Raw genomic sequence first — 26,866 nt, 5'->3', positions numbered from 1 at the left:
ATAATTTTATTGTTGAAAAACGACAGCTTGGATGAAGGCTGTAGAAGCAAATCGGAGCGCTGGGGTGCCACGTGGCTTCCAGCAAATTTGACTCAATGCGCTGACGCACCCCCTCGCTTTAGACTCGGCGAGCGCCTTGGGCCAGCCCGGGTTGGTGGGTCCCTTGGGGCTCGGGCCGTCCGCTGAACGCAATTTTTTCCCCGACTCGGGCTGGGCTCCCTACCTGGAGCTGCTCTTATATCGTTGTTGACCCTCTCCCGCCCACTAGAAGAAATTGTTACATTTGTTTATCAATGAACCAAAGGTATCTTTCCTAATAGTCTGAGGGGGCCTCGCCTAGCCAGTAAGTTTTGATATAGGAGTAGTTGGTTGAGGGCAAGAATTCTATAGTGAGGGCCTTATATATGGTCCTTCCTATCTCTTAACCGTTGGATCAAATTAGTTAGCCGTTGGAGAGGTAACTTTCCATTGAGGCAATCAATAGAAGAGTGGAGAGAACGTAATTACTGCCTCAAGATAAGATCTTCCAAGGCAAAGTTGTTATCAGGTGTTGAGACGTCCATGTTAGATGCCTTAAGCCAAATGCAAAATGTTATGCGAGAGAATTCTATTAAAAAGGATTGGATCTCCATTGAGGGGCTCACCGATATTATAATCTCTATCCTTGGAAATCTCAAAACAGAGATGTCAAGAGGAAGATTTTGATCACCTTAAAGGATATTGTATAAGGGCATGCAAGAAACAAGGTAAGCATCTTTGGTACTCTTTGTATATATAGAATAAAAGAAGAAGAAGTGAATATTAGAAATCCGAACTAAGAAAGATTCCCTTTAATTCTTTTAATTGTCCTCCCTCTATTTGAATTTGTTGAGTATACAAATCTATTATGGCATGGTTGGACAAAGCTATGAATTTGTTGACAATTGTAGAATTTCAAGTGTCTAATCCTTCTTCCACCCCAAAATTAAGTGGCAATAGCGAGTAGTTCAACTCCTTATAAATCCTTTCAAGGTTTGTTAGTTTTCCAATATGGGACATTTTTTCCAAAGGGTTAGGAGAGCTGAAGTTATAGCATAAGTGTATATCATGTTTTTATAGACGTTTTTGGTTATTCTGTAAGAAAGTTGATCTTTTGGTTTTAAGTTGTTATTTACTTTGTCATCAGGCACGAGACACAGACTTTTACTCTATCCCAGGTCCGAAGTGTGACAAGGAATTTTGCAACTACTCGCAAAGCTAATTTACCTTCCCACCATCTATATAAGGACAACTCACGAAATAAGTGGTGAATTCTTGATATGATAGAAAGATTCTAATCAATATTGGGGAACTATAGTGGTAACTTTAATGAGGAATATATTAGATATGGATCTATCCTTTCCAAAAGATATATCAACTTCATTATACATTATATGGAATTCGAATTTACTATGTGAATATTATGATCAATATAGAATCTGTCTCTGAAAAGCTATGTCAACTTCATTATCCTTATCGAATTCAAATGATATTGCTTTCAACTTTTTTGAACATGCAATATCATAATAATGGATTGTCCTTGAAGTTATAGGAATTACTAGTTCGACTTCCCACCATCCATCTTTCAAGCTATCAACCAAGTTGCATTGCTCTTCTCACTGTTAGAAGAGCTCCCTTCCCTTCTCCATTGTTTGGAAAGAAAAAAAAAACTTACAAAACAAGCCTTGAATTCCTTGTTAAGCATTGACAATCTACGCATAGTAGTAACTGATGACGGATCAAAGATTTCACAAAGACTAGAATTGAAGGAAGCTATAGAATCTGTATTATGCTCAGAGTATTATTCCAAGAAGATAAACGTATAAAAGCTGATCAATATAGAATCTGTATTATGCTCAGAGTATCGGCCGTTATAAAATATCTTCTGTTTTTGCGCATGCAAACAACTATAAAAGGAGACCAACCATGAGGCAATGAGTTGGTCATTAGAGCAAACATACACCATAACCTAAAAACTAAGAGCATCTCCAGCCGATGTGTTAAAAGTGCCACATAGACATTTAACGGTTAGAAATAACATCTCATATCACTCCAACCGATGTGTCAAAGCTGATGTGGAATGAAGGCTGGAGGTTGAGATGTTATTTTTGACATCCCAAAAGTAAGATGTCAAATAAATATTTTATTATTTTTAAAGATAGTTGGTTGTTACTTTCATTAATTATTTTCCTTTTTGTATTTTTTATATTTTTTATCTTAAATGATTTGACTGTTACAATAATTATTTATTTGACATATCGGGTGGAGTGTAAAACTATGTAAATATCAAATTGCCACATTAGCCATCAAATTTAAATTTGATGTTTGGTATTTGACATCTCCCTTGGAGATGCTCTAATCAGTGAGAGAGACAATGACGTCAAATCAAGATCAAACCAACTTCGGCAACCAAGGGTATTCAGGGTTTACGGGACTGACAGAGATAATAAAGTCGAATCAAGATCAAACCAACTTCGGCAACCAAGGCTATTTAGGGTTTAGGGTTGGGGAGGATCAAATCAACCCCAAATCTACTGGAATTTGGGGTGGGAACGATCAAATCAAAGCTACGGGTGTCATCAGTTGAGGGGATTTCCCAACTCCAACTCCAACTCCAACTCCAACTCCAACAACAGATTTGATGTGGGTGAATCACGCCCCGCTAAAATCAAAACTAAGATCTCTGTGGAGGACTTTGACTACTTGATGGGATTTGCCAACTCCAACTCCAACAACAGAAACAACAGATTTGATGTGGGTGAATCACGCCTCGCTAAAATCAAAGCTAAGATCTCTGTGGAGGACTTTGACTACTTGAAGGGATTTGCCAACTCCAAAAAAAAAATTGATGAGAACGACCCACGCCTCGTTAAAATTAGAGCTAAGATCTCGGAGGAGGGTGTTGACTTCTTGAAGGGACTTGCCAACAAAGGATTTGGTGGGAACAACACGGGCTTGGCTAAACTGAATGGTAGGACGGCCAACTGCGGGGCCTGTCCCGGAAGTTTTGGAAATAGCTCTACGGTCTTCGGTTCCCTTGCCCCTCCTGGAGGTTATGACAATAACGTTACTATCGGTGGCTGTGTATTCCTGTAATGGCAATCCCTCCTTGCATGCACGCAACTGAAGAAGGCCACAATAAATAATTAATATGTGTGTACCACAATAAAATATCTACACTAAAATAAGAGCTAATGCAGTATCTGTGGCTCCTTCCTTGAATGTACTTCTAATAAAATAATGGAGAACTTTCTAGATTATGTCAATAAAAAGCAGATTTCTCCCTCTTTATCAAATGGGTTGTTTAGCTAAATTTTTTGAAGAAAGTGATTTTTGCCCCAAATAAGCAATACCAAACGGTCACATAATCTAAAAATTAAATAATGACAAACAAAAAATCTAAAAAGTTAAATGTTGAATTTGATATTTAATGTCAAGCTCCATTAATTTATTCGAAGAACATCTACATAAAAACATGGCCTATAGATAAGAAAGGAGCCTCAAATACCGCATCAGCTCTTATTTTAGTGTACGAGAGTGGTACTACATGTGATTGAGCCGCCATCATATATAGCTTGGTTTGACAGTGGAAAGAGAACTGACCCAGAAACTCATGAGGTTCTTGAAGATACTTCCATTGAGGCAATCAATAGAAGAGTGGGGAGAACTTAATTACTGCTCTATCCTTGGAAATCTCACAACAGAGATGTCAAGAGGAAGATTTTGATCACCTTAAAGGATATTGTAGAAGGGCATGCAAGAAACAAGGTAAGCATCTTCGGTACTCTTTGTATATATGGAACAAAAAAAGAAGTGAATATTAGAAATCCGAACTAAGAAAGATTCCCTTTCTTTAATTCTTTTAATTTTCCTCCATCAATTTGAAATTGTTGAGTATACAATCTATTATTGCATGGTTGGACAAAGCTATGAATTGGTTTACAATTGTAGAATTTCAAGTGTCTAATCCTTCTTCCACCCCAAAACCAATTGGTAATGGGAAGTAGTTCAACTCCTTATAAATCCTTTCCAAGTTTGTTAGTTTTTCAATATGGGACATTTTCTCTAGAAGGTTAGGAGAGCTTAAGTTATAGCATAACTGTATATCATGTTTTTATAGATGTTTTTGGTTATTCTATAAGAAAGTTGATCTTTTGGTTTTAAGTTGTTATTTACTTTATCATCAGGCACGGGACACAAACTTTTACTCTATCCCGGGTCCGGAGCATGACAAGGAATTTTGAAACTACTCGTCCCACCATCCATATAAGGACAACTCACGAAATAAGTGGCGAATTCTTGGTATGATAGAAAGATTCTAATCAGTATTGGGGACCTATAGTAGTAACTTCAATGAGGAATATATTAGATATGGATCTATCCTTTCCGAAAGATTTATCAACTTCATTATACATACATATGGAATTCGAATTTAATATGTGAATATTATGATCAATATAGAATCTGTCTCTGAAAAGCTATGTCAACTTCATTATCCTTATCGAATTCAATTGATATTGCTTTCAACTTTTTTAAACATGCAATATCAGAAGAATGGATTGTCCCTGAAGTTGTAGGAATTACTAGTTCGACTTCCCACCATCCATCTTTCAAGCTATCAACCAAGTTGCATTGCTCTTCTCACCGTTAGAAGAGCTCCCTTCCCTTCTCCATTGTTTGGAAAAAAAAACAAAACAAAACAAAACAATACTTACAAAACAAGCCTTGAATTCCTTGTTAAACATTAGCTAACCCATTACTGAGGATTGACAATCTACGCACAGTAGTAACTGATGACGGCTCAAAGATTTCACAGAGACTAGAATTGAAGGAAGCTAGAGAAAGTAGAGAGAAGGCAGAGAGAAATCAAAGAAGAAGTATATTCTGATTTGCATATTTGTTAAGAATGAATTACAATATACATTAGCATACTTATAGTATGCTTTCTTAAAGCTTAAGTAAGCTATTAACAAACTCTTAACAGTTTCTAACAACTAACACGTGAAATACATGTGAAGCTTTAATCAAATTATTGTTCGTTGATCCTTTAATCAAATTATTGCTCTAAAAGCTGATTTATTATTATGGTTTCGTGCTTTGTTATGTGTTGATGTGATTATTGAGATTTTTATTTGGAAATAAAAAATGATTCGTAGGAAACAATTATCAGGAAATTTTAAAAGACATAGAAAGAAAAGGAAGAAGAGATAGCTCAAAATCTTAAATTTTAGTGATGAAATTATCTATAAAGGGGTTCTCCAAAAAAAAAAAAATTTAATATATAAAAACTTTTTCTTCCGCTTATTAGACAAAGGCTTTCTAGGGTAGGTTGGGGTTCATTGTTGAGTATTTGTGTGTGCACTACTACGTTTCACTATTTGCGCGTGACGAAACATTGCGCGATTTAATATAAACTCGTCGCGCAAAACCATAATCAAGCACGATTTAAAATACATATTCGCCGCCAATGCACTCAAAATTTGCGCCACCAAACTCTTTTGTCGCAAAAGTTATATGCGCGATAAACAAATTTTTCGTCGCGCAAACTGAGTTAAAAAGCGGGGAATTTTTTAGCGCGAAACATTTGCGCGACGAGAAATATCGTCGCTGAAGGCAACATTGCGCGATTTACACAACCTCCGTCGCGCAAATAGGACAGTCCGATTTAGCGCGACGGAAATACGTTCGCGCGTAAGAGAACAAGAGATATTTTATTTTTGGCGCCAAAATGACCTGGTGGGATTTTTTTTTGCGCGACGTGATTTACGCTCGTCGCGTAAAGTTCAACGCTTATGCGACGAATATCTTCTTTTGCGCGACGGAATTTTGTTTTTGCGCGACAATTTTGCGCGACGAAAGTTTGCGCGACGGAAAGTAGCAGCGTCGCGCAAAAGTTAGATGTCGGCAGTGTGTTTGTGCGACGTAAAAAATGGGTTTGCGCGACGAATAATTTGGTTTTTTATGACGGAGTTTGCGCGACGAATAAGTATGTTCGCCGCAAAGTCCTTCTTCTTCATATTAGAATTCGCCATTGCAGGGCAGAATGCAAAACAAAGCATTCGCCTTCCGCCTCTCTCAACCTCTCTGCCATCACTGGGATTTCAATACATTGATTGGGTAAGTATTTTTCACATTAGTTTAAAAGTATTAATTTAAGTTCGTATTTAAGGTTTTTTAATTTGTTTTCGTTAGGATATTTGTAATTAGCGATTGGTGGAGAACGATTGAGAAGGTATTTTATTTGTTTTATATATGTTTAAAATGTTCTTGTGAAGTTATATTTATATTATGTTGTGCGAACGAGTACAATCTGTTAGGATGTACGGTTAATTGAAATTAACTTCGTGCTTTTATTTTTATGTTTAGTAACACTTAGTTTCCTAGAGATTAGTTGGATTTCGTGCATGGATGCGTAATGCATGACTGCGGTCCAATTAATTCTTGAATTGTCCCATTATTTGGACAGTTTGGTAATGCATAGTGTTGTCACGTAATCTATGGCTACAGGATTAGGTTTCGATTGTGGATATTTCGTTGTCATCTCAGACGTTCTTCGGGTGGTACATAGGTATTTATACCTATGGCCACCTCAAGAATCTGTAGTGAGATGCTGTCGAAATTCATCCACGTCGAAATCTAATCTCATGTAGTCGTAGGTTACGTGGCAGGAGTATGCATTCCCGAATGGGATAGGACCCTTACCGGAGGCATAAGGTGACATTATAACTTCGTATGAAGTTGTTGTGATTGTTGTGTTGTGATTCTGGTTTCAGGAATTATGGACAGTAAGGTGGATACAAAACCCTAACAGATGCGCAGACGAATACTTGGATGGAATCGAGGATTTTATTGAGTTTGCACGTAGACACAACCCGGGTGCAACTAGAATCCGTTGTCCTTGTAGGAGGTGCAACAACACGTTATGGGAGACAATTGAAAATGTTGGATTTCATTTAGTAAGAAATGGAATGATTGAGACATATAGCATTTGGAACCTTCACGGGGAACAATTAGAGCATGCTTCGTCTTCAAATGCCACAAGAGTGGACAATGTTCAACCTATTGTGGATGCTAATGATGAAGTCATTGGATATTATACAGGATGTTTTTCCATTTGCATCGACCAACATGAATCAAGAAGAGCAAGATGATGTGCCTACACCAATAGACAGTGCGGAGTTTGAACAATATGAGAAATTGTTAAAAAATGCCAACCAAGAGTTATACCCGGGGTGCGAGAGCTTTTCCGTTCTCACGGCCATTGTGGAGCTAATGCACGGAAAAATAAAGTATCGTATGTCGAACCTGTGTTTCGATTACTTTTTGGGGGTTTTCAAGAGAATGCTTCCGACGGACAATTGTTTGCCGAAAGACCATAAACAGCGCAGAAGGTGTTGAATGGTCTTGGATTGTTATGAAAAATCCATGCTTGCAAAAACAATTGCATGTTATTCTACAAAGAGCATGAATCGTTGGATACATGTCCTATATGCAATGAGTCGAGGTTCAAGATGACATCTCAGAATAGGACGACTAAGATCCTACAAAAAGTCATGCGTTATTTGCCCTCAAACCTAGGTTGCAGCGATTGTATATGTCGACGATACCGCCACAGACATATGAGATGGCATCAGGAAAAACGGGTAGACGATGATGTGATGCGGCATCCTGCAGATGGGGAGGCATGGAAAGAGTTCGATCGAATGTTCCTGAGTTTGCTGCTGATCCCCGAAATGTTAGATTGGGACTTGCCACTCGACGGATTCAATCTATGGGATTCTAAACCAACACCACAAAGCACTTGGCCGATTTTCGTATTGGAAATGCATGAAAAAAGAATACATGATGATGACTGTTTTGATAACTGAGGATCCTGGGAGGTCAATCGATGTTTACTTAAGGCCGCTGGTTGATGAGCTAAAGGATTTGTGGACAAACGGTGTTCGCACGTATAAATCAATCGGGAAGATGTTCACTTTGCGGGCAGCAGTTATGTGGATCAGAATGATTTCCCAGCATATGCAATGGTTTCGGGTGGAGCACAAAAGGTTATATGGCATGTCCTGTATGCAAGGAAGATGTAACTTCTCGGTTGGCATGCTGGAAAAGTTTGTTACCTTGGTCATCGGAGATGGTTGCCATGGGACCATGAGTGGAGGGAAAAAGATAAAGAGTTCGACGGAACACCGAGCATCGCTTTAGACCCAGAATGGTCCGTGATGAGATATTGACCAATGAACGTTGATTTTGCTCTTCGGGAAAAGCTTAGTCGACGCACTGCTACACATATGAACGGACGCACAAACCTATGTTTTTTGAGCTCCCATATTGGTCGAAACTAAAATTGAGGCACAATCTAGATGTGATGCATGTTGAGAAAAATGTATTCGATACATTGGTGGGCACGATTCTAGATATCGAGGAAGACAAAGGACACGATCAAAGCTCGTCCTTGATTTGGAAAGAATGGGCATAATGAAGGGGTTTATGGATGAATATGGACAATGATAAAGTTAGAAGGGATCTTGCATTCTTTTCTATGAAACCAATGACAAGAAAGAGTTTCTAAAGTTTGTATCACGAAAGTTTCCCGATGGGTATGTTTCTAATATCGCACGCTTGTGTGAATGTTGACGGGGTAAATTTATCGACTTAAAAGCCATGACTGCCATGTGTTTATGCAACGCCTACTTCCTATTGGTATTCGACACCTATTGCCGGAAGATGTAGTGAAGCCAATCATTTTGTTGTCCAGATTTTTTTCCCAACTGACGGCGAAAACTTTGCGAAAAACGGACATGTTTCAGTTGCGCCATGACATTGTCCAAGTCCTATGCAAGTTTGAGATGATATTTCCTCCAGCTTTCTTCACAAGTATGATGCACGTGATGGTTCACTTGCCAGAAGAGGCATTACTTGCTGGTCCTGTCAACTATCGCTGGATGTATCCAATAGAAAGGTATATAATCCTTATCATTTGTGTATGCATCATTATCACATGCTTGCTAATTTCAATCATATCGTTTTATTTTGGCAGGCTTCTCGGAGAGCTGAAAAAAAGTGTACGCAATGTATGGCCCGAAGGATCAATCGAGAGGCTTGGGTTCAATATGAGTCGCTTACTTTCTGCGAATGTATTTAAAAGATGTGGAGACGGTTTTCAATCGTCCTCAGCGCAATCATGATGGAGGTATGAGAAATGAAAACTTTCTGCTTTTGCCCAAAGCGCACGACCCTTCGAGATCCCGGACGCGAGAGTCGCTTTCTAGAAATGACATGGAGGTAGCGCATTGGTTCTGATCGAACAATTGTGATGAGATCATGGGATACTTATATGAGCATGAAGAGATGATGAAGCGAGAACATCCATCACATTTGGTTGCCCAGAAACACCGTGAATTGTTTCCACAATGGTTTTTGGATTCTGTAAGTTATCAGTGTTTGTTATTTGAGAAATATAAATTTTTTAATAAATTTTGTCAGACTAACATATGAATGGTTTTGTATAATATTAGGTGAATAAGTTGAAATCATTGAATTCCCAACTTACAAAGTGATGAGTTATATAACTTGGCGCTTGGCCTGATTCGCCTGAATTGTTCTCGGGTTGTAATGTCAACGGTGTCAAATTTTTGGCCGAAGCACGAGATGACAAGTTGTGTACGCAAAACAGCGGTGTCCATGTCTCAGGTGGAGGCGAAAGTACGGACATTGATTTCTATGGCAAACTCACAACTGTCGTGGCAATTGCTTTACAAAGATCGATACCAAGTGATCATGTTTAAGTGTCGATGGTTTGACACCAACCCAAATAGGCCGAAGTGTTAAAATCGATCATGGCTTACTATCTGTGAACATGAATGTAACTTGGTATGATGACGACCCTTATATTTTGGCAAACATGGCAACACAAATTGTGTATCTAGATGACCCTAAAGCCGAAGCGGTTGGAACGTTGTTCAAAAGATGGATCACAGGAACGTGTATGCTATACCAGAACTAGACCCAATCGACAACAACGTCAACAATGTAGCTGACCAACGTTTAGAATCTTCAATGGAAAATGATGCGAAACACTTCGAGATACTAATGTTATACAAGAGCCATTTCAAATACAAGGAGTGTCTTCAATCGAAATACCGATTCACTCAATTACAATTGACCTCGGTGATCTTCCGCGATATGATGTTGCAGTTGGCCCGAGCAACGACGATGATGTAGTTATAGAGGAGGCGGAGGAGGAGGAGGAGGAGGAAGAGGATTGGGAGACCGAAAGTGATGATAGCAACGATAACGAAAGTTATTATAGTTCAGATGATGAATGATTAATTTTTATTGTAATTTTATTATGTTAGTGGACATATTTTGTGTAATGCAAATGTTTTTGAATGTTTTTCACTTCCTTCAGTTCAGGTTAGTAAAAATTTTTGAATGTTTTTCTTCCCTTCTCATCCACACGTGTACTTTCCCTCTGTTGATGAATATTTCTTCTATTATTTTCATCATGCTTGCATCCTGAAGCTTATCAATATTTCATCACAAAGCTATGTTTGCATATAAATATTTTATTATATTGATTGTCTCATATTTTTATTGTTTGCATACAATATTTTATTATATAATTTTTTGCCCTTAAACCCATTAATTTATTATTTAGGTACTGTTTCTTTACCCATAATTCATTATGTGGATACTTTTTTCATATAATATTCTCAATTTGATTACATCCCATGTATTGGGCTAGGAGAATTGTGGGAATATAGACTCTTGTAATCTGACCATTTCTGTTGGAAGTTAGAATTGGATAAATAAAAATATGTTACTCATCTATGTGATTAGATTTGATAAATAAAAATTAAAAAGGTGCATTGGATGCATTTTACTAATAAGCTATTATGAAAATATACACAATTAATAAGGATTTGTATCCAATTTTTTTTTTTCCTAATTTTTTGTTCCATGTATGCCGACTAGTTCATTCAACATAAAAGATAAATGCTATTCGTAAAATTTAAAACATTAAAAATAAGTATTTAAAAGTCTATAAAACTATATGACAAAAGTATATGAAAGTTTGTTACTTAACTTTATCAAGTATATTAAAGTCATTAAGAATTTGTCAACTCTAGGAAAGTTACTCACTTAAAAAAAGTCTTTGAAAGTTAGAATTGGATACACCCCCCTTACTTTCATACAAGTAATTATATGTAATGATGAATACTTCAGATTAATAATATGTGGTTTGCGCGACGAAGACATAATGGTCGCGCAATTTTTGCGCGACGGATAATGTACACGTCACGATACTCTACCATTTGCGCGACAAATAATATCGTCGCAAGTATCTTTCATGCGCGAAAAAAGACCCGTCACGCAAACATATACATATATATATATTTCTGAATTATACACACGTATATAGTTGAAATTGACGATCGAAGTAGTTCACTGTATTCACATAGGGTTAAACAGTGTAGCTTTAAAAAATCATCAAAATCAGAGTCAAAATAACCGTTAAATCATGACTTTTCGCTTATAACCACAAACGCTTTGTCCCGCTTACTTGAGTTCTCAATGTTTTTTTTTTCTCATTTTTGACGTATAAGATCTCGAAGTATAAACAAACATATTTGACGGCTAGATTACTGAAACTAGTTTCCTAGAATGCGTATTCCATAAAAAGACAATATTCATAAAAACTGAATAATTTCTTTATACATTCCTTCAGTCTAACATAAGATTATGTGATGTCTTCTACTGTAAATATCTGAAATTGAAGATCGAATTACATCTCTGTATTCATATAGGGTCAAGAACCGCAGCTGTAAAAAATTTTCAAGATCGGAGCTAAAATCACCGCTGAATCGGGACAATTTGTTTACAATCAAACGCTTTGTCCTTACTTCAATCTCTGAATGTTCATTCATTATGATTTTTGACGATACGATCTTGAACTATGAAAAAGAAGATTGTCGGTTGGATCATTGAAACTAGTTTAGGAGTTCGGCTTTAGGGCTTAGGCATGTGTTTTAGGGTTTAGGGTTATGGTTTTGCGCGACGAATCGATACTTACGCGTCGCGCAAACCTTATGCGACAAACAGAATCAATTCACGCGCAAAATCATTACAAATTTCGCCCCTCTCCGCTTCCAAAGACTTAGTGAAATTTTTTATCAAAGCTTATGCGATTTAACGAAATTTTCTTTTCGTCAAGAAATCAATAACAAAATTTCTCCCTCTCCGCTCCAAAGACTTAGTGAAATTTTTTATCAAAAGCCTTATGCGATTTAATAGCCTTCCTTTCGTCGCAATCTCATTGCATTGATTTTTCCCCGCAAAATCAAATCCCAAAATTTTGGGCTACAAGATAGTGCGCGACGATGTAGTTTTTTCGCGCGCAAAGTATCTCTGTTATTAAGTTTGCGCGACGAAAATGATTGTTTTAGTCGCGCAAAGGTCCAATTTTTATAATATTGCGCGACGACATGTTTATTTTTTCGTCGCGCAAAGGTTATTTATGAAGTTTGCGCGACGAAATTCATTGTTCGTCGCGCAAAGTCGAATAAGTTTTCTGAAAATCGCGATCTTCTCCTTCTTTCCCAAATTCTGAAACCTAACCCTAAAACCTCCCAAATCTCTCCGCCGTGACCTCAGCCCCTAATCCGCCCAAATCAGATCTCGCCGCCGCCACCGCCGATCCCAGAGCTCTCCGCCGTGGCTGTCCATCCCGCCGCCGTGAATTGCTCTTGCTTAGCCCGACTCCGCCGCCGTGTTCTCTCTCCTCCGGGCACCAAATCCGCAATTGAGGTATGCTTTTGGGCTATTTTTCATGCTCTAGCTGATGGTTGTGTAGGATTTGATTGATTGTGTGCATAGGGTAGTCAATTTGAAACCCTAGGTTTCGGCCGGTTTTGAAATTCAAATTCCGGCCACTTCCGTCCGTTTTTCGGGGTAGGTCCGAGAACAAAAGTGGCTCCAATTGATGTTTTAAACCTAGGGTAGGAACCTTGCCCCTTAATTTGTAGGATTTCCCGGGGATCGTTATCTCTTAGGGCACCCACGTGCCGCCGCGTGGTGGCGCGTGGGGTAAATCTGTGGCATAGGGCATTTTGTCCCAGTGCAAACATTTCGTTGTCACGAGCGCGTAGGTGTGCTCGGATTGGAATTTGGTTATCGTTTGAGTCTCGAACGGTTCTAACCTATTGTGCGATTTTAGGTTTGATATGTTCGACCGCTGGATCGAGCTGAAACTCACGTATGTGGTACCATGTATTTATAGGATCGTTTAGGAATCGACGGATTGTGGATCGGAGTCCCGGATACTCCGAAATCGCAAACCCTAGGTCAAACTATGATTTTAATTAGTTAGTTCAATTTTTTACCGACATTGTATGTGCTACATTGGATTAATGAAATTGTGCAGATGTCAGACTTGATTAGACGTCGTAGGGCGGTGACGGCTACACCGAAGTTCGAGGCCCCGGCCACCAGGTATCACCGCCATCGCCCAAAGATCGATGGAGCACGACCACGTGCTAGCTGGTCCCGGGGATCCCAGCGGCTGCATCATCATCTTCTTCGGTGGTGCAGCCTCTTAGCGCTAGGCGGCGACACCGCCCGCTACCACCACCGACACCACATCCATCGATCAGATCGGGTGCCTCGGGGCACCTACAGTAATACCCTTCCCCTTTCATTTTTTGTTTAACATTTTTTTAATTGGGAATTTGATGGTTCAATTTGATTGTATATGTAACAATATTGTCCTATCCCTTTGCAGCCAAGAGGAACACCCGAGGGCCGTGTCGGCAGCTGAAGACGGCGAAGGTCACCCGGGTGACCAACAATGACAAGATCGGATATGACGAGCGCCATCGGGCTGCACCGACGGCGGACTGCATAGCTCCTTGGCCCACGACATTGGCCACGTCGTTCGGACCCATTGCCCGATGCAATGGAAGTCTTGGAAGGTCATACCTGACGAGATCAAGATGCAAGTTCGCGGCCAGTTGTCGGTATTTTTCCTATCTTTTAATTATTTTTCTTTCAAACTTTATATATTTCTATTACTTAATGTATGTAATCAATTTATTGCAGACGAACTACGACTTAGAGGACCTCAACGAGGAGACTTTGGCGTACGTCAACAGACTCTTCGGTGAGAGGTACAAGCAGTGGAAGAGCGACTTGCACCACCATTTCCAGCGCTTTGATGATTCGGAAGTCGCTCTTCAGTGAGGGCTGCCCGAAGGAGCTTGAGGGGCGGGAGGATAGTTGGCGTGGCTCGCGCTCATTTTCAGCGCCCTGATTATGTGGTATTTTTTTAATAATATTTGTTTAATGTTTATTTTATTTTTTATATCTCATTATTATTTAATTTATTTATAGTTCAATTCTTACGTTTTATTTTTTGTATAATGTAATAAAGCCCAAGTGAATAAGGGCAATAGGAAGAAGAAGACTCTTCTTCACCATTCCGCCCAGCCCTTCTCATATAGGATGGATGCACGGCGTGGGTAAGAATAATATAATTTATATTTAATTTTAATACGCATTATTATTAATTTCTTTTGTTCATACTAATATTTTTCTTCTTGTTCAATTATAAATAAATTCAGAGATCGACGCCTTTGGTGACGCTTATGTTCGACTGGGAATGAGTTGGCCGAGTCCCTTCATGTAAGTATTATGTATTTTTAATTTTATGTTACACTTTCAATTTATATGCATTTTTGAATTTATATTTTATGTAATGTTAAACAGACGACGATGGTGGAGAGGAGCCAGTTGGTTCTTCAAGAGTCCGCCTCCCAACTTCCTCCCGAGACTCCGATCGAGTCTGTGGATCCTCCGCATGATGCTGGATTTCAGATTTTGACGCAGATGTTGGATCGCACTCTCGGGAGGAGGCCGGGAACGATTGTAGGGGGATGGGAATGCCCGACAGAGGGAACCTCGACCGTCATCGTCGCAGTAAACAAGCAGTGACTCGCTTTGACATCGCGGTTGCCGAGCTTGAGGGTCGATGTCGGTGATTCTGCAGCCGCCGCGCGTCCGGATTCCAATCCCGAATTTTGCGCGTCCGACTCCGAGCCCGCCCAGCCCGAGCATCCCCAAAGACACCACGGCCCCTGCAGACACCCATACCTCCGAGCCGCCTACCTCCGAGCCGCATGTGGCAGATGACCAATTAGATTTCTGAACATTATTTGATTAGTTTTTTATTTTTATAATTATTTTTACAATTTGTATACATTTATTTTATTTTATATAATAGATGTTTTCTTTACGATTAATTTTTTTTATAGTAATTTCATTTTAATTAAAAAAAACAAAATTTATTTTTTTACAAAATTAAAAATCAAATAATAATAAATTTTTTTTAATAATATATATTGCTTTTGCGCGACGAAACATAAATCGTCGCGCAAAAACATTTAAATATATCTTAATCTTGCGCGACGAGTAATTTCGCTAAGAAGATAGTATGCGCGCGACTAATAAGATGTCGCCGCGCAAGGTTCATAGATTACGCGACGGACAATTCCGCACTTTTTTTGCGACGACTGCTTCGTCGCAAATATTTGTGCGACGGACAATGAGGTCGTCCCCAAATGTTTTTTGAAACGAAAATGTTATACGAGCGCAAACCGCGACGAATGACATTTGTTCGTCGCGCAAATGCTTTCTTCACGACCTTTGCGCGACGGATTGCGCGACGATATTCTGTCGCGCATAATGATGTGCGATTAAAGCGGCGCGATTTAAAATACTTTCGTCGCGCAAAGACTAAAATGTAGTAGTGGTGTGTGTGTGTGTTTTTATTTTATTTTAAATTTATTATTATTTTTACATTTAAAAAATAATAATTGGATACGAAGTGACTCATTTGTTCTACAAAATGCCTTAACAGTTTAGCCTAAAAAATTTCGACACTTTTACATTGTGACCCTATGACATGAGAATCCTGAATCCGCCACTATATAGAGTCATCAGTAACTTGAGTGAGATGTATTGCCAAGTGTTTGTGAAAAAGGTTAAAAAGATCCTCTAACAAGAAAGGTCACTACGACTGTACTGTCTGTCACTGCAAATATTATTCCAAGAAGATAAAATGTATAGAATCTGATCAATATAGAATCTGTATTATGCTCAGTGGTTATCGGCAGTTATAAAATATCTTCTGCTTTTGCGCATGCAAACAACAATAAAAGGAGACAAACCATGAGGTAATGAGTTGGTCATCAGAGCAAACACAAACCATAACCTAAAAACTAATCAGTGAGAGAGACAATGACGTCGAATCAAGATCAAACCAACTTCGGCAACCAAGGCTATTCAGGGTTTAGGGGTAGGGACGATGAAATCAACCCCAAATTTACTGGAATTTGGGGTGGGAACGATCAAATCAAAGCTACGGGCCGTCATCAGTTGAGGGGATTTCCCAACTCCAACTCCAACAACAGATTTGATGTGGGTGAATCACACCTCGCTAAAATCAAAGCTAAGATCTCTGTGGAGGACTTTGACTACTTGAAGGGATTTGCCAACTCCAACAAAAGAATTGATGAGAACGACCCACGCCTCGTTAAAATTAGAGCTAAGATCTCGGAGGAGGATGTTGACTACTTGAAGGGACTTGCCAACAAAGGATTTGGTAGGAGCAGCACGGGCTTGGCTCAACTGAATGGTAGGACGGCCAACATCGGGGCCCATCCCGGTAGTTTTGGAAATAGCTGTACGTTCAACTGTTCCCGGGCCCCTCCTGGAGGTTATGACAATAACGTTACTATCGGTGGCTGTGTATTCCTGTAATGGCAATCTCTCGTTGCATGCACGCAACTGAAGAAGGCCATAATAAATATTTAATATGTGTGTACCACAATAAAATATCTACACTAAAATAAGAGCTAATTAATGCAGTATCTGTGGCTCCTTCCTTGAATGTACTTCAAATAAAATGATGGAGAACTTTCTAGACTATGTCAATGGAAACAGATTTTGTCTCTAGTGTAAACCAAGAGATTTAATGGATTTTCTTTTTCTTTTTCAAATAGTTGCTTAATCGTAACACAAATGTTTTTTATGTTTGTGAGACAGGTGCGCACTATATATTTACATGATTTTATGTTCTACTATCATAAGTATTTTATTTGATAGGGAATCATTTTTTAAAAATAAAAAATAAAGGGGAATTGTTGCTTTACAAGAGCTATTTAGCCCTCTGGATCCTATAAATATGATTCGGATCATGAGATGAGAGGAACTCAACTGTTTTTGACAAACTCAGAAAAAGCTCTGTATAGCAGAGGAACCTGGAAGAAGAATGATATGTCATCTGGAAGAATAACAAAGCTGAGGATTGTTCAGCCCAAACCAATCTCGATCCAAAGTATTTTAGGCATTTTCTGTTCTTTTTTTATTTATTTATTAAGGGTGAGAGGAAGGGAGATCAGAGACGTTGCCAATGATAAAGACATTTGAGGCTGGACAATAGATAATAGAAGCTTCAAGAATATTTGAGGTGGCAAACATGCAGTACGCAAGTTCACAACTTGTTATTTGTTTACCTTTATTATTCTATGTTGAAATATTTTTGGGGTGTGTAATTTTTAGGTACAAGCTTTGCATAAATGAAAGTCAAAATCTTTTCTTTATTAAATAGTTAAATAAAAATTTATTTTCAGTATCATTTATATTTTAGTCATTATTTATAACTATAGCACTTTTACATCATAGTTTACCAAATACTCATAAAACTTATTTTTGTACCTACATCACTTTTAACATATAGTTTACCAAACGCTCAACTGCTTTCATTCACAACTGATTTCTATCACAGCAAATTTGAAAGTGATTATTTTCACAACACTACAATTCCAAACTGGCCTTATGTTAATGGAAACCAATTTGTTAGAGAATCTTTTTTTAACAATAAAAAATAAAGGGAATTGTTGCTTTACGAGAGCTATTTAGCCCTCTGGATCTTAGGAATATGGAAATAAATAGAGAAATAATGGGTTCAAATACAAGTACTCTTAATTTTAAAAAGAAAGGAGAAAGGAGAAAGGAGAAAGGAGAAAGAGAGAGAGACATGAGATCATTCACTGGAATTTTCAGTTGTCGGGCTATATCATCAAGGTGTGCCCCCTCTTCCCTTGCACTGAACCAAGCAAAGCTAGTTACAATTAAATGGGAAACAGAAAGGAAGCAAAAGGAAAAGCTTACAACATGAATTTCACACATCTGCATACAAAAGAAACAAATTGACACTATCATACAATGATGTACAAGTATGTATATGCATTCATTCAGTACATCATTGATCTGCACGCCATTTCTTAAGCACCTCCTTGATTATAAAAGGCGGACTATGGCACAAGGCCTTTAAGGCAGGAAGCAAAGAGATGTTTTTGGTTATTCTATAAGAAAGTTGATATTTTGGTTTTAAGTTGTTATTTACTTTATCATCAGGCATGGGATACAGACTTTTACTCTATCCCGGGTCCAGAGTGTGACAAGGAATTTTGAAACTACTCGCAAAGCTAATTAACCTTCCCACGAAATAAGTGGTGAATTCTTGATATGATAGAAAGATTCTAATTAGTATTGGGGACCTATAGTAGTAATAGTAGTAACTTCAATGAGGAATATATTAGATATGGATCTATCCTTTCCGAAAGATTTATCAACTTCATTATACATACATATGGAATTCGAATTTAATATGTGAATATTATGATCAATATAGAATCTGTCTCTGAAAGCTATGTCGACTTCATTATCCTTATCCAATTCAATTAATATTGCTTTCAACTTTTTTAAACATGCAATATCATAAGAATGGATTGTCCTTGAAGTTATAGGAATTACTAGTTAGACTTCCCACCATCCATCTTTCAAGCTATCAACCAAGTTCCATTGCTCTTCTCACCCTTAGTAGAGCTCCCTTCCCTTCTCCATTGTTTGGAAGAAAAACAAAACTTACAAAACAAGCCTTGAATTCCTTGTTAAACATTAGCTAACCCGTTAATGAGGTTTGACAATCTACGCACAGTAGTAATTGATGACAGATCAAACATTTCACAAAGACTAGAATTGAACTAGAGAAAGTAGAGAGAAATCAAACAAGAAGAAGTATATTCTGATTTTCATATTTGTTAAGAATGAATTACAGTATACATTAGCATAGTATGCTTACTTAAAGCTTAAGTAAGCTATTAACAAACTAACAAACTCTTAACAGTTTCTAACAACTAACACGTGAAATACATGTGAAGCATGCTGATTGTACATATAGAGTCATTAGTAACTTGAGTGAGGAATATTATATGTATTGCCAAGTGTTTGTGAAAGAAGTTAAAAAGATCCTATAACAAGAAAGGCCACTACGACTGTACTGTCTATCACTGTAGAATATTATTCCAAGAAGATAAAATGTATAGAATCTGATCAATACATAATTTGTATTATGCTCAGGGTATCGGCCATTATAAAATATCTTCTACTTTTGCACATGGAAACAACAACTATAAAAGGAGACCAACCATGAGGCAATGAGTTGATCATTAGAGCAAACACACACCATAAGCTAAAAACTAATCAGTGAGAGAGGCAATGACATCGAATCAAGAGCAAACCAACTTCTGCAACCAAGGCTGTTTAGGGTTTAGGGGTTGGGACGATGAAATCAACCCCAAACTCTATCTTAAAAATAACAACCTCAAATTTGTTGGAATTCGGGGTGGGAACATTGAAATCGAAGCTAAGGGCGATCATGAGTTGAGGGGATATTCCAACTCCAATTTCAACAACAGATTTGATGTGAACGAATCGCGCATCGCTAAAATCCAAGCTAAGATCTCTGTGGAGGACTTTGACTACTTGAAGGGATTTGCCAACTCCAACAAAAGAATTGATGAGAACGACCCACGCCTCGTTAAAATCAGAGCTAAGATCTCGGAGGAGGACGTTGACTACTTGAAGGGGCTTGCAAACAAAAGATTTGGTGTGAACAACACGGGCCTCACTAAAATCAGAGCTAACATCTCGGAGGAGAACGTTGTGGGATTTGCCGACTCCAACTCCAACATAAGATTTGGTGCTAACCCTAACAATGCCCGATATTTCGACTCCAACTCCAACATAAGATATGGTGCTGACCCTAACAATGCCCGATTTTTCGACAACAATGTCGGTACTATCTCTATGTGTGTAATCTTGTAATGGCAATCTCTCGTTGCAAGCATACAATTGAACAAGGCCATAATAATATGTACTAAAATATCTTACACTAAAATAAGAGCTAATGCGGTATTAATATTTGAGGCTCCTTTCTTATCTATAGCCTATAGGCCACGTTTTTATGTAACTGTTCTTCTAATAAATTAATGGAGCTTGACATTAAATATCAAATTCAACATTTAACTTTTTAGATTTTTAGATTTTTTTGTTTGTCAATATTTAACTTTTAGATTATGTCAGTAGAAATAGATTTTCTCTTCATATGTATTTTATTTGATAGGGAATCTTTTTTCAAAAATAAAAAATAAAGGGAATTGTTGCTTTACAAGAGCTATTTGGCCCTCTGGATCCTATGATTACGGAAATAAATAGATAAATAATGGGTTCAAATACAAGTACTCTTAATTTTTAAAAGAAATTAATTAAACACCATAGAAGAACATAGTGGGTGCCAAAAACATTTTTAAGTATCCTGAGGTACAGTTCGTCAGCCCGATCCGAAATTTTTGGGTTCTAGTTGGATACGGGGCGGGCTGGAGCAAGGTTTCAAAGGCCGGTTGGGCCTAGACGGGCTTAACTACCATGGGCTTTATTTTCATTTTTTTAGAAATATTTTTTAATATTTTTTGCTAAGTCTTTAAAATAAAATAAAAACATCTTATCAAAATGTATGACTTCTATCCCAAATTAAGATTAGAGATTATTGAAAAAATTAACCTAATTTATAACATATGTAAACAAAATAAGAAGTTTATTAGTTTATCCTACATATTACATTATTTTGGTTAAGTATAATATGAGATTCTTTGTGACCAGGATGCAATGTAAATTATGTTTGTTTTAATATCATAAAAGCGTGGATGTATTTGCAAAGTGGCCAAACATGTTAGCATCTTACGATATCTCTTGTTGTGCTTGAGTGAGTATGTAAAAGTAGCAAGGTGGATTTCAATATCTGGCTTTACTGTGCTTTATCGGTTGGTTAAAAACTATTTATATTGGATGCAATAATGATTTTGGTTAGGAATTTATTTTTTAAAAGGACCTTTTCTAGGAGCAATAATATATTAAGTTCACGCACACTGCATAAATGTTAGGACTTAATTGCTCCAAACCACTACCCAAGGTATGTTGCATAAAGTCACAATGTACATTCCACGTACTTAATAAGAGTACACAATGTAACTTTGCGTTTATAATTTGACATCCGACATCAAATAGTCAATACCAACTAGGTCTTAATAATATTATTTTGACATATCCCAAGATCGAATTTCCCTCGCGATTTCATTAAAAATAAAAAGTTAGTATACATTTGTAGCTAGAAAAATGTAGATAAGGATCCCTTATAGCAACTCTACCCATTTGCCCTTAGCCATGGCAAGGGGGGAGCTTGGGCAGCCACTATTCACGTGAACAGTGGCTGCCTTTGCAAATAGTATTTTGTGTTTCCACCCGTTACCATGGCTAAGGGCAGTTACTATTCATTTTTTTGTTTTATTCACAAATTTTTTTACCTCAATAATTAATTTGGATAATATTTTCGGATAAGATTTCCTTCCTACGTGTCAAGACTATTCATAATAGGATAAAATTTCCGGATAAGATTTTTAGGTTCAAATTTCGGATGAATTTCAAAATTCAAATTTCAGATAAATTTGGGTTCAAATTTCGATGAATTTCAAATTTCAGATAAGATTTTCATCCAATCAAATCAAGCCACGTGGCATCTCTATTTTGCCAGTGTTTTTATATAAAACCAGAGGCTCAGCTCATACCTCTCACACCACATCTTTCTATATTTTCATTTCTTATAGTTTAGAATTCATACTCCATTCATTCTCAATGGAAAAATATAGGAGATGCTTGGAGAGGCAACACCGAGAAAGAAAGGAGAGAAACCGTAGAACCGATGAAATCAATGAGTTGCAGAGACAAGTCTATGAACAAGTTCTCATAGCAGTGACAATGGAATAGGAAGAGAACCAAGGTTGTCGCCGTCGTTCGCAAGTCGGCCGTTGCCGGAATGTGGACAGACATAGGCATTCTCAAGGTAAGAATATTTTAGAAGATTATTTTATCCCAACTACTTTGTACTATGATGTTGATATTTTAAGGGATTTAGAATGCAACCCCATTTGTTCAATAAAGTCATGCATGATATTTGCAATTATGATGCATACTTTGTTCAAAAGTATGATGCTGCTGGGGTTTTGGGGCTTCTTCCGAGCAAAAGCTTACAATTGTTATAATGAATGTTAGCGATAGAGCATCTCGATCGTGGATGAGGTTGCTCAATGGGGAAGTCCACTACGCTGGAGGCTTTGGTAAGATTTTGTGATACAGTTGAAAATCTGTACACTATGGACTACTTACGCGACTTACTCCTGTGGACCTCCAACGGCTTTCTACAAAAGCCAAGCTCGAGGATTTCCAGGAATGATTGGTAGCATCGACTGCATGCATTGATAATGGAAGAATTGCCCAACTGCCTTGCAAGGTGATTACGGAAATAGAAAAAGCCAAAAAGTATCATCCCGAAGCCGCATCGCTTCGGCACATGGGTTTGGCATGCTTTCTTCGGAGTTGTCGGAGCCTAAAATGACCTCAACGTCATGGGTCAATCTCCGGTCTTCAATGATGTTTTGAGAGGCAAAGGCCCCAATATTACCTATCAAGTCAACAATACAGTCTACCAGACGAGGTATTATCTAGTTGACGGTATCTACCCAAGGTGGACCACATTTGTCAAATCAATTCCGAATCCCCCGATCCCAGAAGCAAAAATTATTTGCTACTTATCAAGAAGGATACAGGAAAGATGTCAAAATGTGTTTTGGCATCATTCAAGCTCGGTGGTTGATTATTCGAGGTGCGGCCCATATGTTTGATGAGGAGATCCTCCGAAGCATTATGATGACTTGCATCATCCTCCATAATATGATTGTGGAGGATGAGCACGATTATGATGTTGGAGGGGTCTACGAACCGAATCCAATGAACACGACTTTGACCCGAATTTATGAAATGCCCATGGGGCCAAATGGAGAACCGTTTGAGCTGGAACCGTTGGTGAGGGACGATCGTTTCATGACCCTGATGATAGATCGATATACAGAGATGCAATCTTTGTATATTCATGAAAGGCGTCAACTTGACTTGATGGAGCATCTATGGGCGGTGAGAGGGAATGAAGATGAATGATGGAGCATAGATGTTTTGGTTATATTTTATTTACTTATGGTTTGGTTGTGTTGTTTTTTTTATTTATTATTGTGCCTTGTTTGTAGTTTTTTTTTAATTTTAATTATCTTTTGTTTGATGCATGGAATATGTTGAATAAAATGGTCTTTTATTAAATGCTTTGTTTATTAAATAAAGAAATCCAATACAAGTCATTAAGAATTACTACTACTAAAATAAAATACATGAAGTACACCAACTTTAATACAAAATATGAAAAATAAAAATACATAAAAGGTATGCCAACTAATTTAATGGTTTTGATCATTTAACCAATCCGTGTTGCTAGGCCCATCATCCTGGAACAGTCTTCTTCTCATAACATCCCTTCGTTCTAGTTTCTAATATTGTTTTGTTTCAGGGGACATATGGCTTATATCCATCGCCATGGTTTCCCGATTTGTCTTCTCCATATCTTTTTTGCTCAAATACTCATTTTCTCGTGCACACTCGGCTTGAAGTGCCATCTCCATATCTTGGCATTTCTGCTCCATTTCAATTCTTATGGCGTTTTGCCTTGCAATTTCCTCCAAAACTTTGAATTACGATTGCTTGAATTACCCGCTTTCTTTGTCTTCGCAGCCTTTCGGCCAATGGGCCTCGGTTCATTTTGGATGGATGAGTCTTCACTCATAGGAGAATCGAGAGGTGAATCCGATGTCGTTGAATCACGGAGAGGCGTCTCGTTTAACACAACGTTGGGACCCGTGGGAATAATTATGAAGCGTTTACAATATTTCACCACCTCCAAACATTCATGATGGGTGAAACTTTTTTTGCCACCCCCGGTTGCACCGAACCACATCTGTGCTTGAATCAGCTATTTAACAAAAAAATGAAAATGCAAGAAATATTTAAAATATATTGGATATGCAAGTAACAAAATAAAAATAATGGAAATGCAATTAACCTTACAAATAAATTGAAAGTGCAAGACATATGAAGAAACAATTGGAAATGCAATAAATATTAACAACATATTGAAAATGCAAGAAATATCAACAAAATATTTAAAATACAATAAATATTAACAAAATATTGAAAATGTAATAAATATTAAGAACATATATATATTAGGACATTAAACTTTATAAAACGAAAATTACAAAATACTTACCTCGTAAGTACGATTTTCCCCACTTCTATACAAGTTCATCGCTTTTGTCAAGACATCTCTCCATTTTGCCATCTCTTTGTTGAGAAGTTTCTACCTACTTGACAATGCTATTTCCATACGAGGCGACTCCGGAATTTTTTCGCAAAATTCGGCATGAATTTTTTTCCACATATGGAAAAATTTCATCTCATTGCCTGTCACGGGACAATGACAAACTCGAAGCCAAGCCTCACACAAAGAAACATCTTCCATGGTGCTACACGCCCCTCCGGTTTCGATAGAAGAAGCCATAAAAATAAGAAATAAAAATACAAGGTGAAAGAGATGAATATGTTGAGTGAAGAGTGAATAAAATGTTGAGTAATAGTATAAGTAGAATAAAATGTATGAGAATTGGTGTTGAAAGTGAAGGGTATTTATAGGTATTTATAGGGAAAAAAAAAACAGAATTTTAAAGTATTTTATAGTATTTTTTAAAAAAAAATTCAATTTTTTTTCATAATTTTATTGTTGAAAACGATACCGTTGGATGAAGGCTGAGAAGCAAATCGGAGCGCTGGGGTGCCACGTGGCTTCCAGCAAATTTGACTCAAGATGCGCCGACACCCTCGCTTTAGACTCTGCAGAGCCGCTTCGGCCACCCGTTGGTGGGTCCCTTGGGGCTCTGGGCTGTCCACTGAACGCAATTTTTTCCCCAGACTCGGCTGGGCTCCCTACCTGGAGCTGCTCTTATATCGTTGTTGACCCTCTCCCGCCCACTAGAAGAAATTGTTACATTTGTTTATCAATGAACCAAAGGTATCTTTCCTAATAGTCTGAGGGGGCCTCGCCTAGCCAGTAAGTTTTGATATAGGAGTAGTTGGTTGAGGGCAAGAATTCTATAGTGAGGGCCTTATATATGGTCCTTCCTATCTCTTAACCGTTGGATCAAATTAGTTAGCCGTTGGAGAGGTAACTTTCCATTGAGGCAATCAATAGAAGAGTGGAGAGAACGTAATTACTGCCTCAAGATAAGATCTTCCAAGGCAAAGTTGTTATCAGGTGTTGAGACGTCCATGTTAGATGCCTTAAGCCAAATGCAAAATGTTATGCGAGAGAATTCTATTAAAAAGGATTGGATCTCCATTGAGGGGCTCACCGATATTATAATCTCTATCCTTGGAAATCTCAAAACAGAGATGTCAAGAGGAAGATTTTGATCACCTTAAAGGATATTGTATAAGGGCATGCAAGAAACAAGGTAAGCATCTTTGGTACTCTTTGTATATATAGAATAAAAGAAGAAGAAGTGAATATTAGAAATCCGAACTAAGAAAGATTCCCTTTAATTCTTTTAATTGTCCTCCCTCTATTTGAATTTGTTGAGTATACAAATCTATTATGGCATGGTTGGACAAAGCTATGAATTTGTTGACAATTGTAGAATTTCAAGTGTCTAATCCTTCTTCCACCCCAAAATTAAGTGGCAATAGCGAGTAGTTCAACTCCTTATAAATCCTTTCAAGGTTTGTTAGTTTTCCAATATGGGACATTTTTTCCAAAGGGTTAGGAGAGCTGAAGTTATAGCATAAGTGTATATCATGTTTTTATAGACGTTTTTGGTTATTCTGTAAGAAAGTTGATCTTTTGGTTTTAAGTTGTTATTTACTTTGTCATCAGGCACGAGACACAGACTTTTACTCTATCCCAGGTCCGAAGTGTGACAAGGAATTTTGCAACTACTCGCAAAGCTAATTTACCTTCCCACCATCTATATAAGGACAACTCACGAAATAAGTGGTGAATTCTTGATATGATAGAAAGATTCTAATCAATATTGGGGAACTATAGTGGTAACTTTAATGAGGAATATATTAGATATGGATCTATCCTTTCCAAAAGATATATCAACTTCATTATACATTATATGGAATTCGAATTTACTATGTGAATATTATGATCAATATAGAATCTGTCTCTGAAAAGCTATGTCAACTTCATTATCCTTATCGAATTCAAATGATATTGCTTTCAACTTTTTTGAACATGCAATATCATAATAATGGATTGTCCTTGAAGTTATAGGAATTACTAGTTCGACTTCCCACCATCCATCTTTCAAGCTATCAACCAAGTTGCATTGCTCTTCTCACTGTTAGAAGAGCTCCCTTCCCTTCTCCATTGTTTGGAAAGAAAAAAAAAACTTACAAAACAAGCCTTGAATTCCTTGTTAAGCATTGACAATCTACGCATAGTAGTAACTGA

At 37.7% G+C, this 26,866-nt stretch overlaps 2 long non-coding RNA genes across 2 annotated transcripts; one reads left to right on the top strand and one right to left on the bottom strand.

Moving 5' to 3' along the window:
- Nucleotides 1–1,781: 1,781 nt before the first annotated feature.
- LOC148919947 (uncharacterized) lies at nucleotides 1,782–3,756 on the bottom strand. The gene is made up of 2 exons (XR_016123710.1): nucleotides 3,622–3,756; nucleotides 1,782–3,141 (listed from the first exon to the last, which is right to left on the bottom strand). It is a non-coding gene; the product is annotated as an uncharacterized LOC148919947 (long non-coding RNA).
- Nucleotides 3,645–4,495, top strand: LOC148919946 (uncharacterized). The gene is made up of 2 exons (XR_016123709.1): nucleotides 3,645–3,786; nucleotides 4,206–4,495. It is a non-coding gene; the product is annotated as an uncharacterized LOC148919946 (long non-coding RNA).
- The last annotated feature ends 22,371 nt before the right edge of the window (nucleotides 4,496–26,866 follow it).

Source organism: Prunus mume, linkage group LG2, assembly GCF_029339155.1.
Source record: "Prunus mume cultivar Tortuosa linkage group LG2, ASM2933915v1, whole genome shotgun sequence".
NCBI classification, from domain to species: Eukaryota; Viridiplantae; Streptophyta; class Magnoliopsida; order Rosales; family Rosaceae; genus Prunus; species Prunus mume.
Note: the sequence above shows the minus strand (reverse complement) of the source record. Positions and strands in the feature narration are given on the sequence as shown.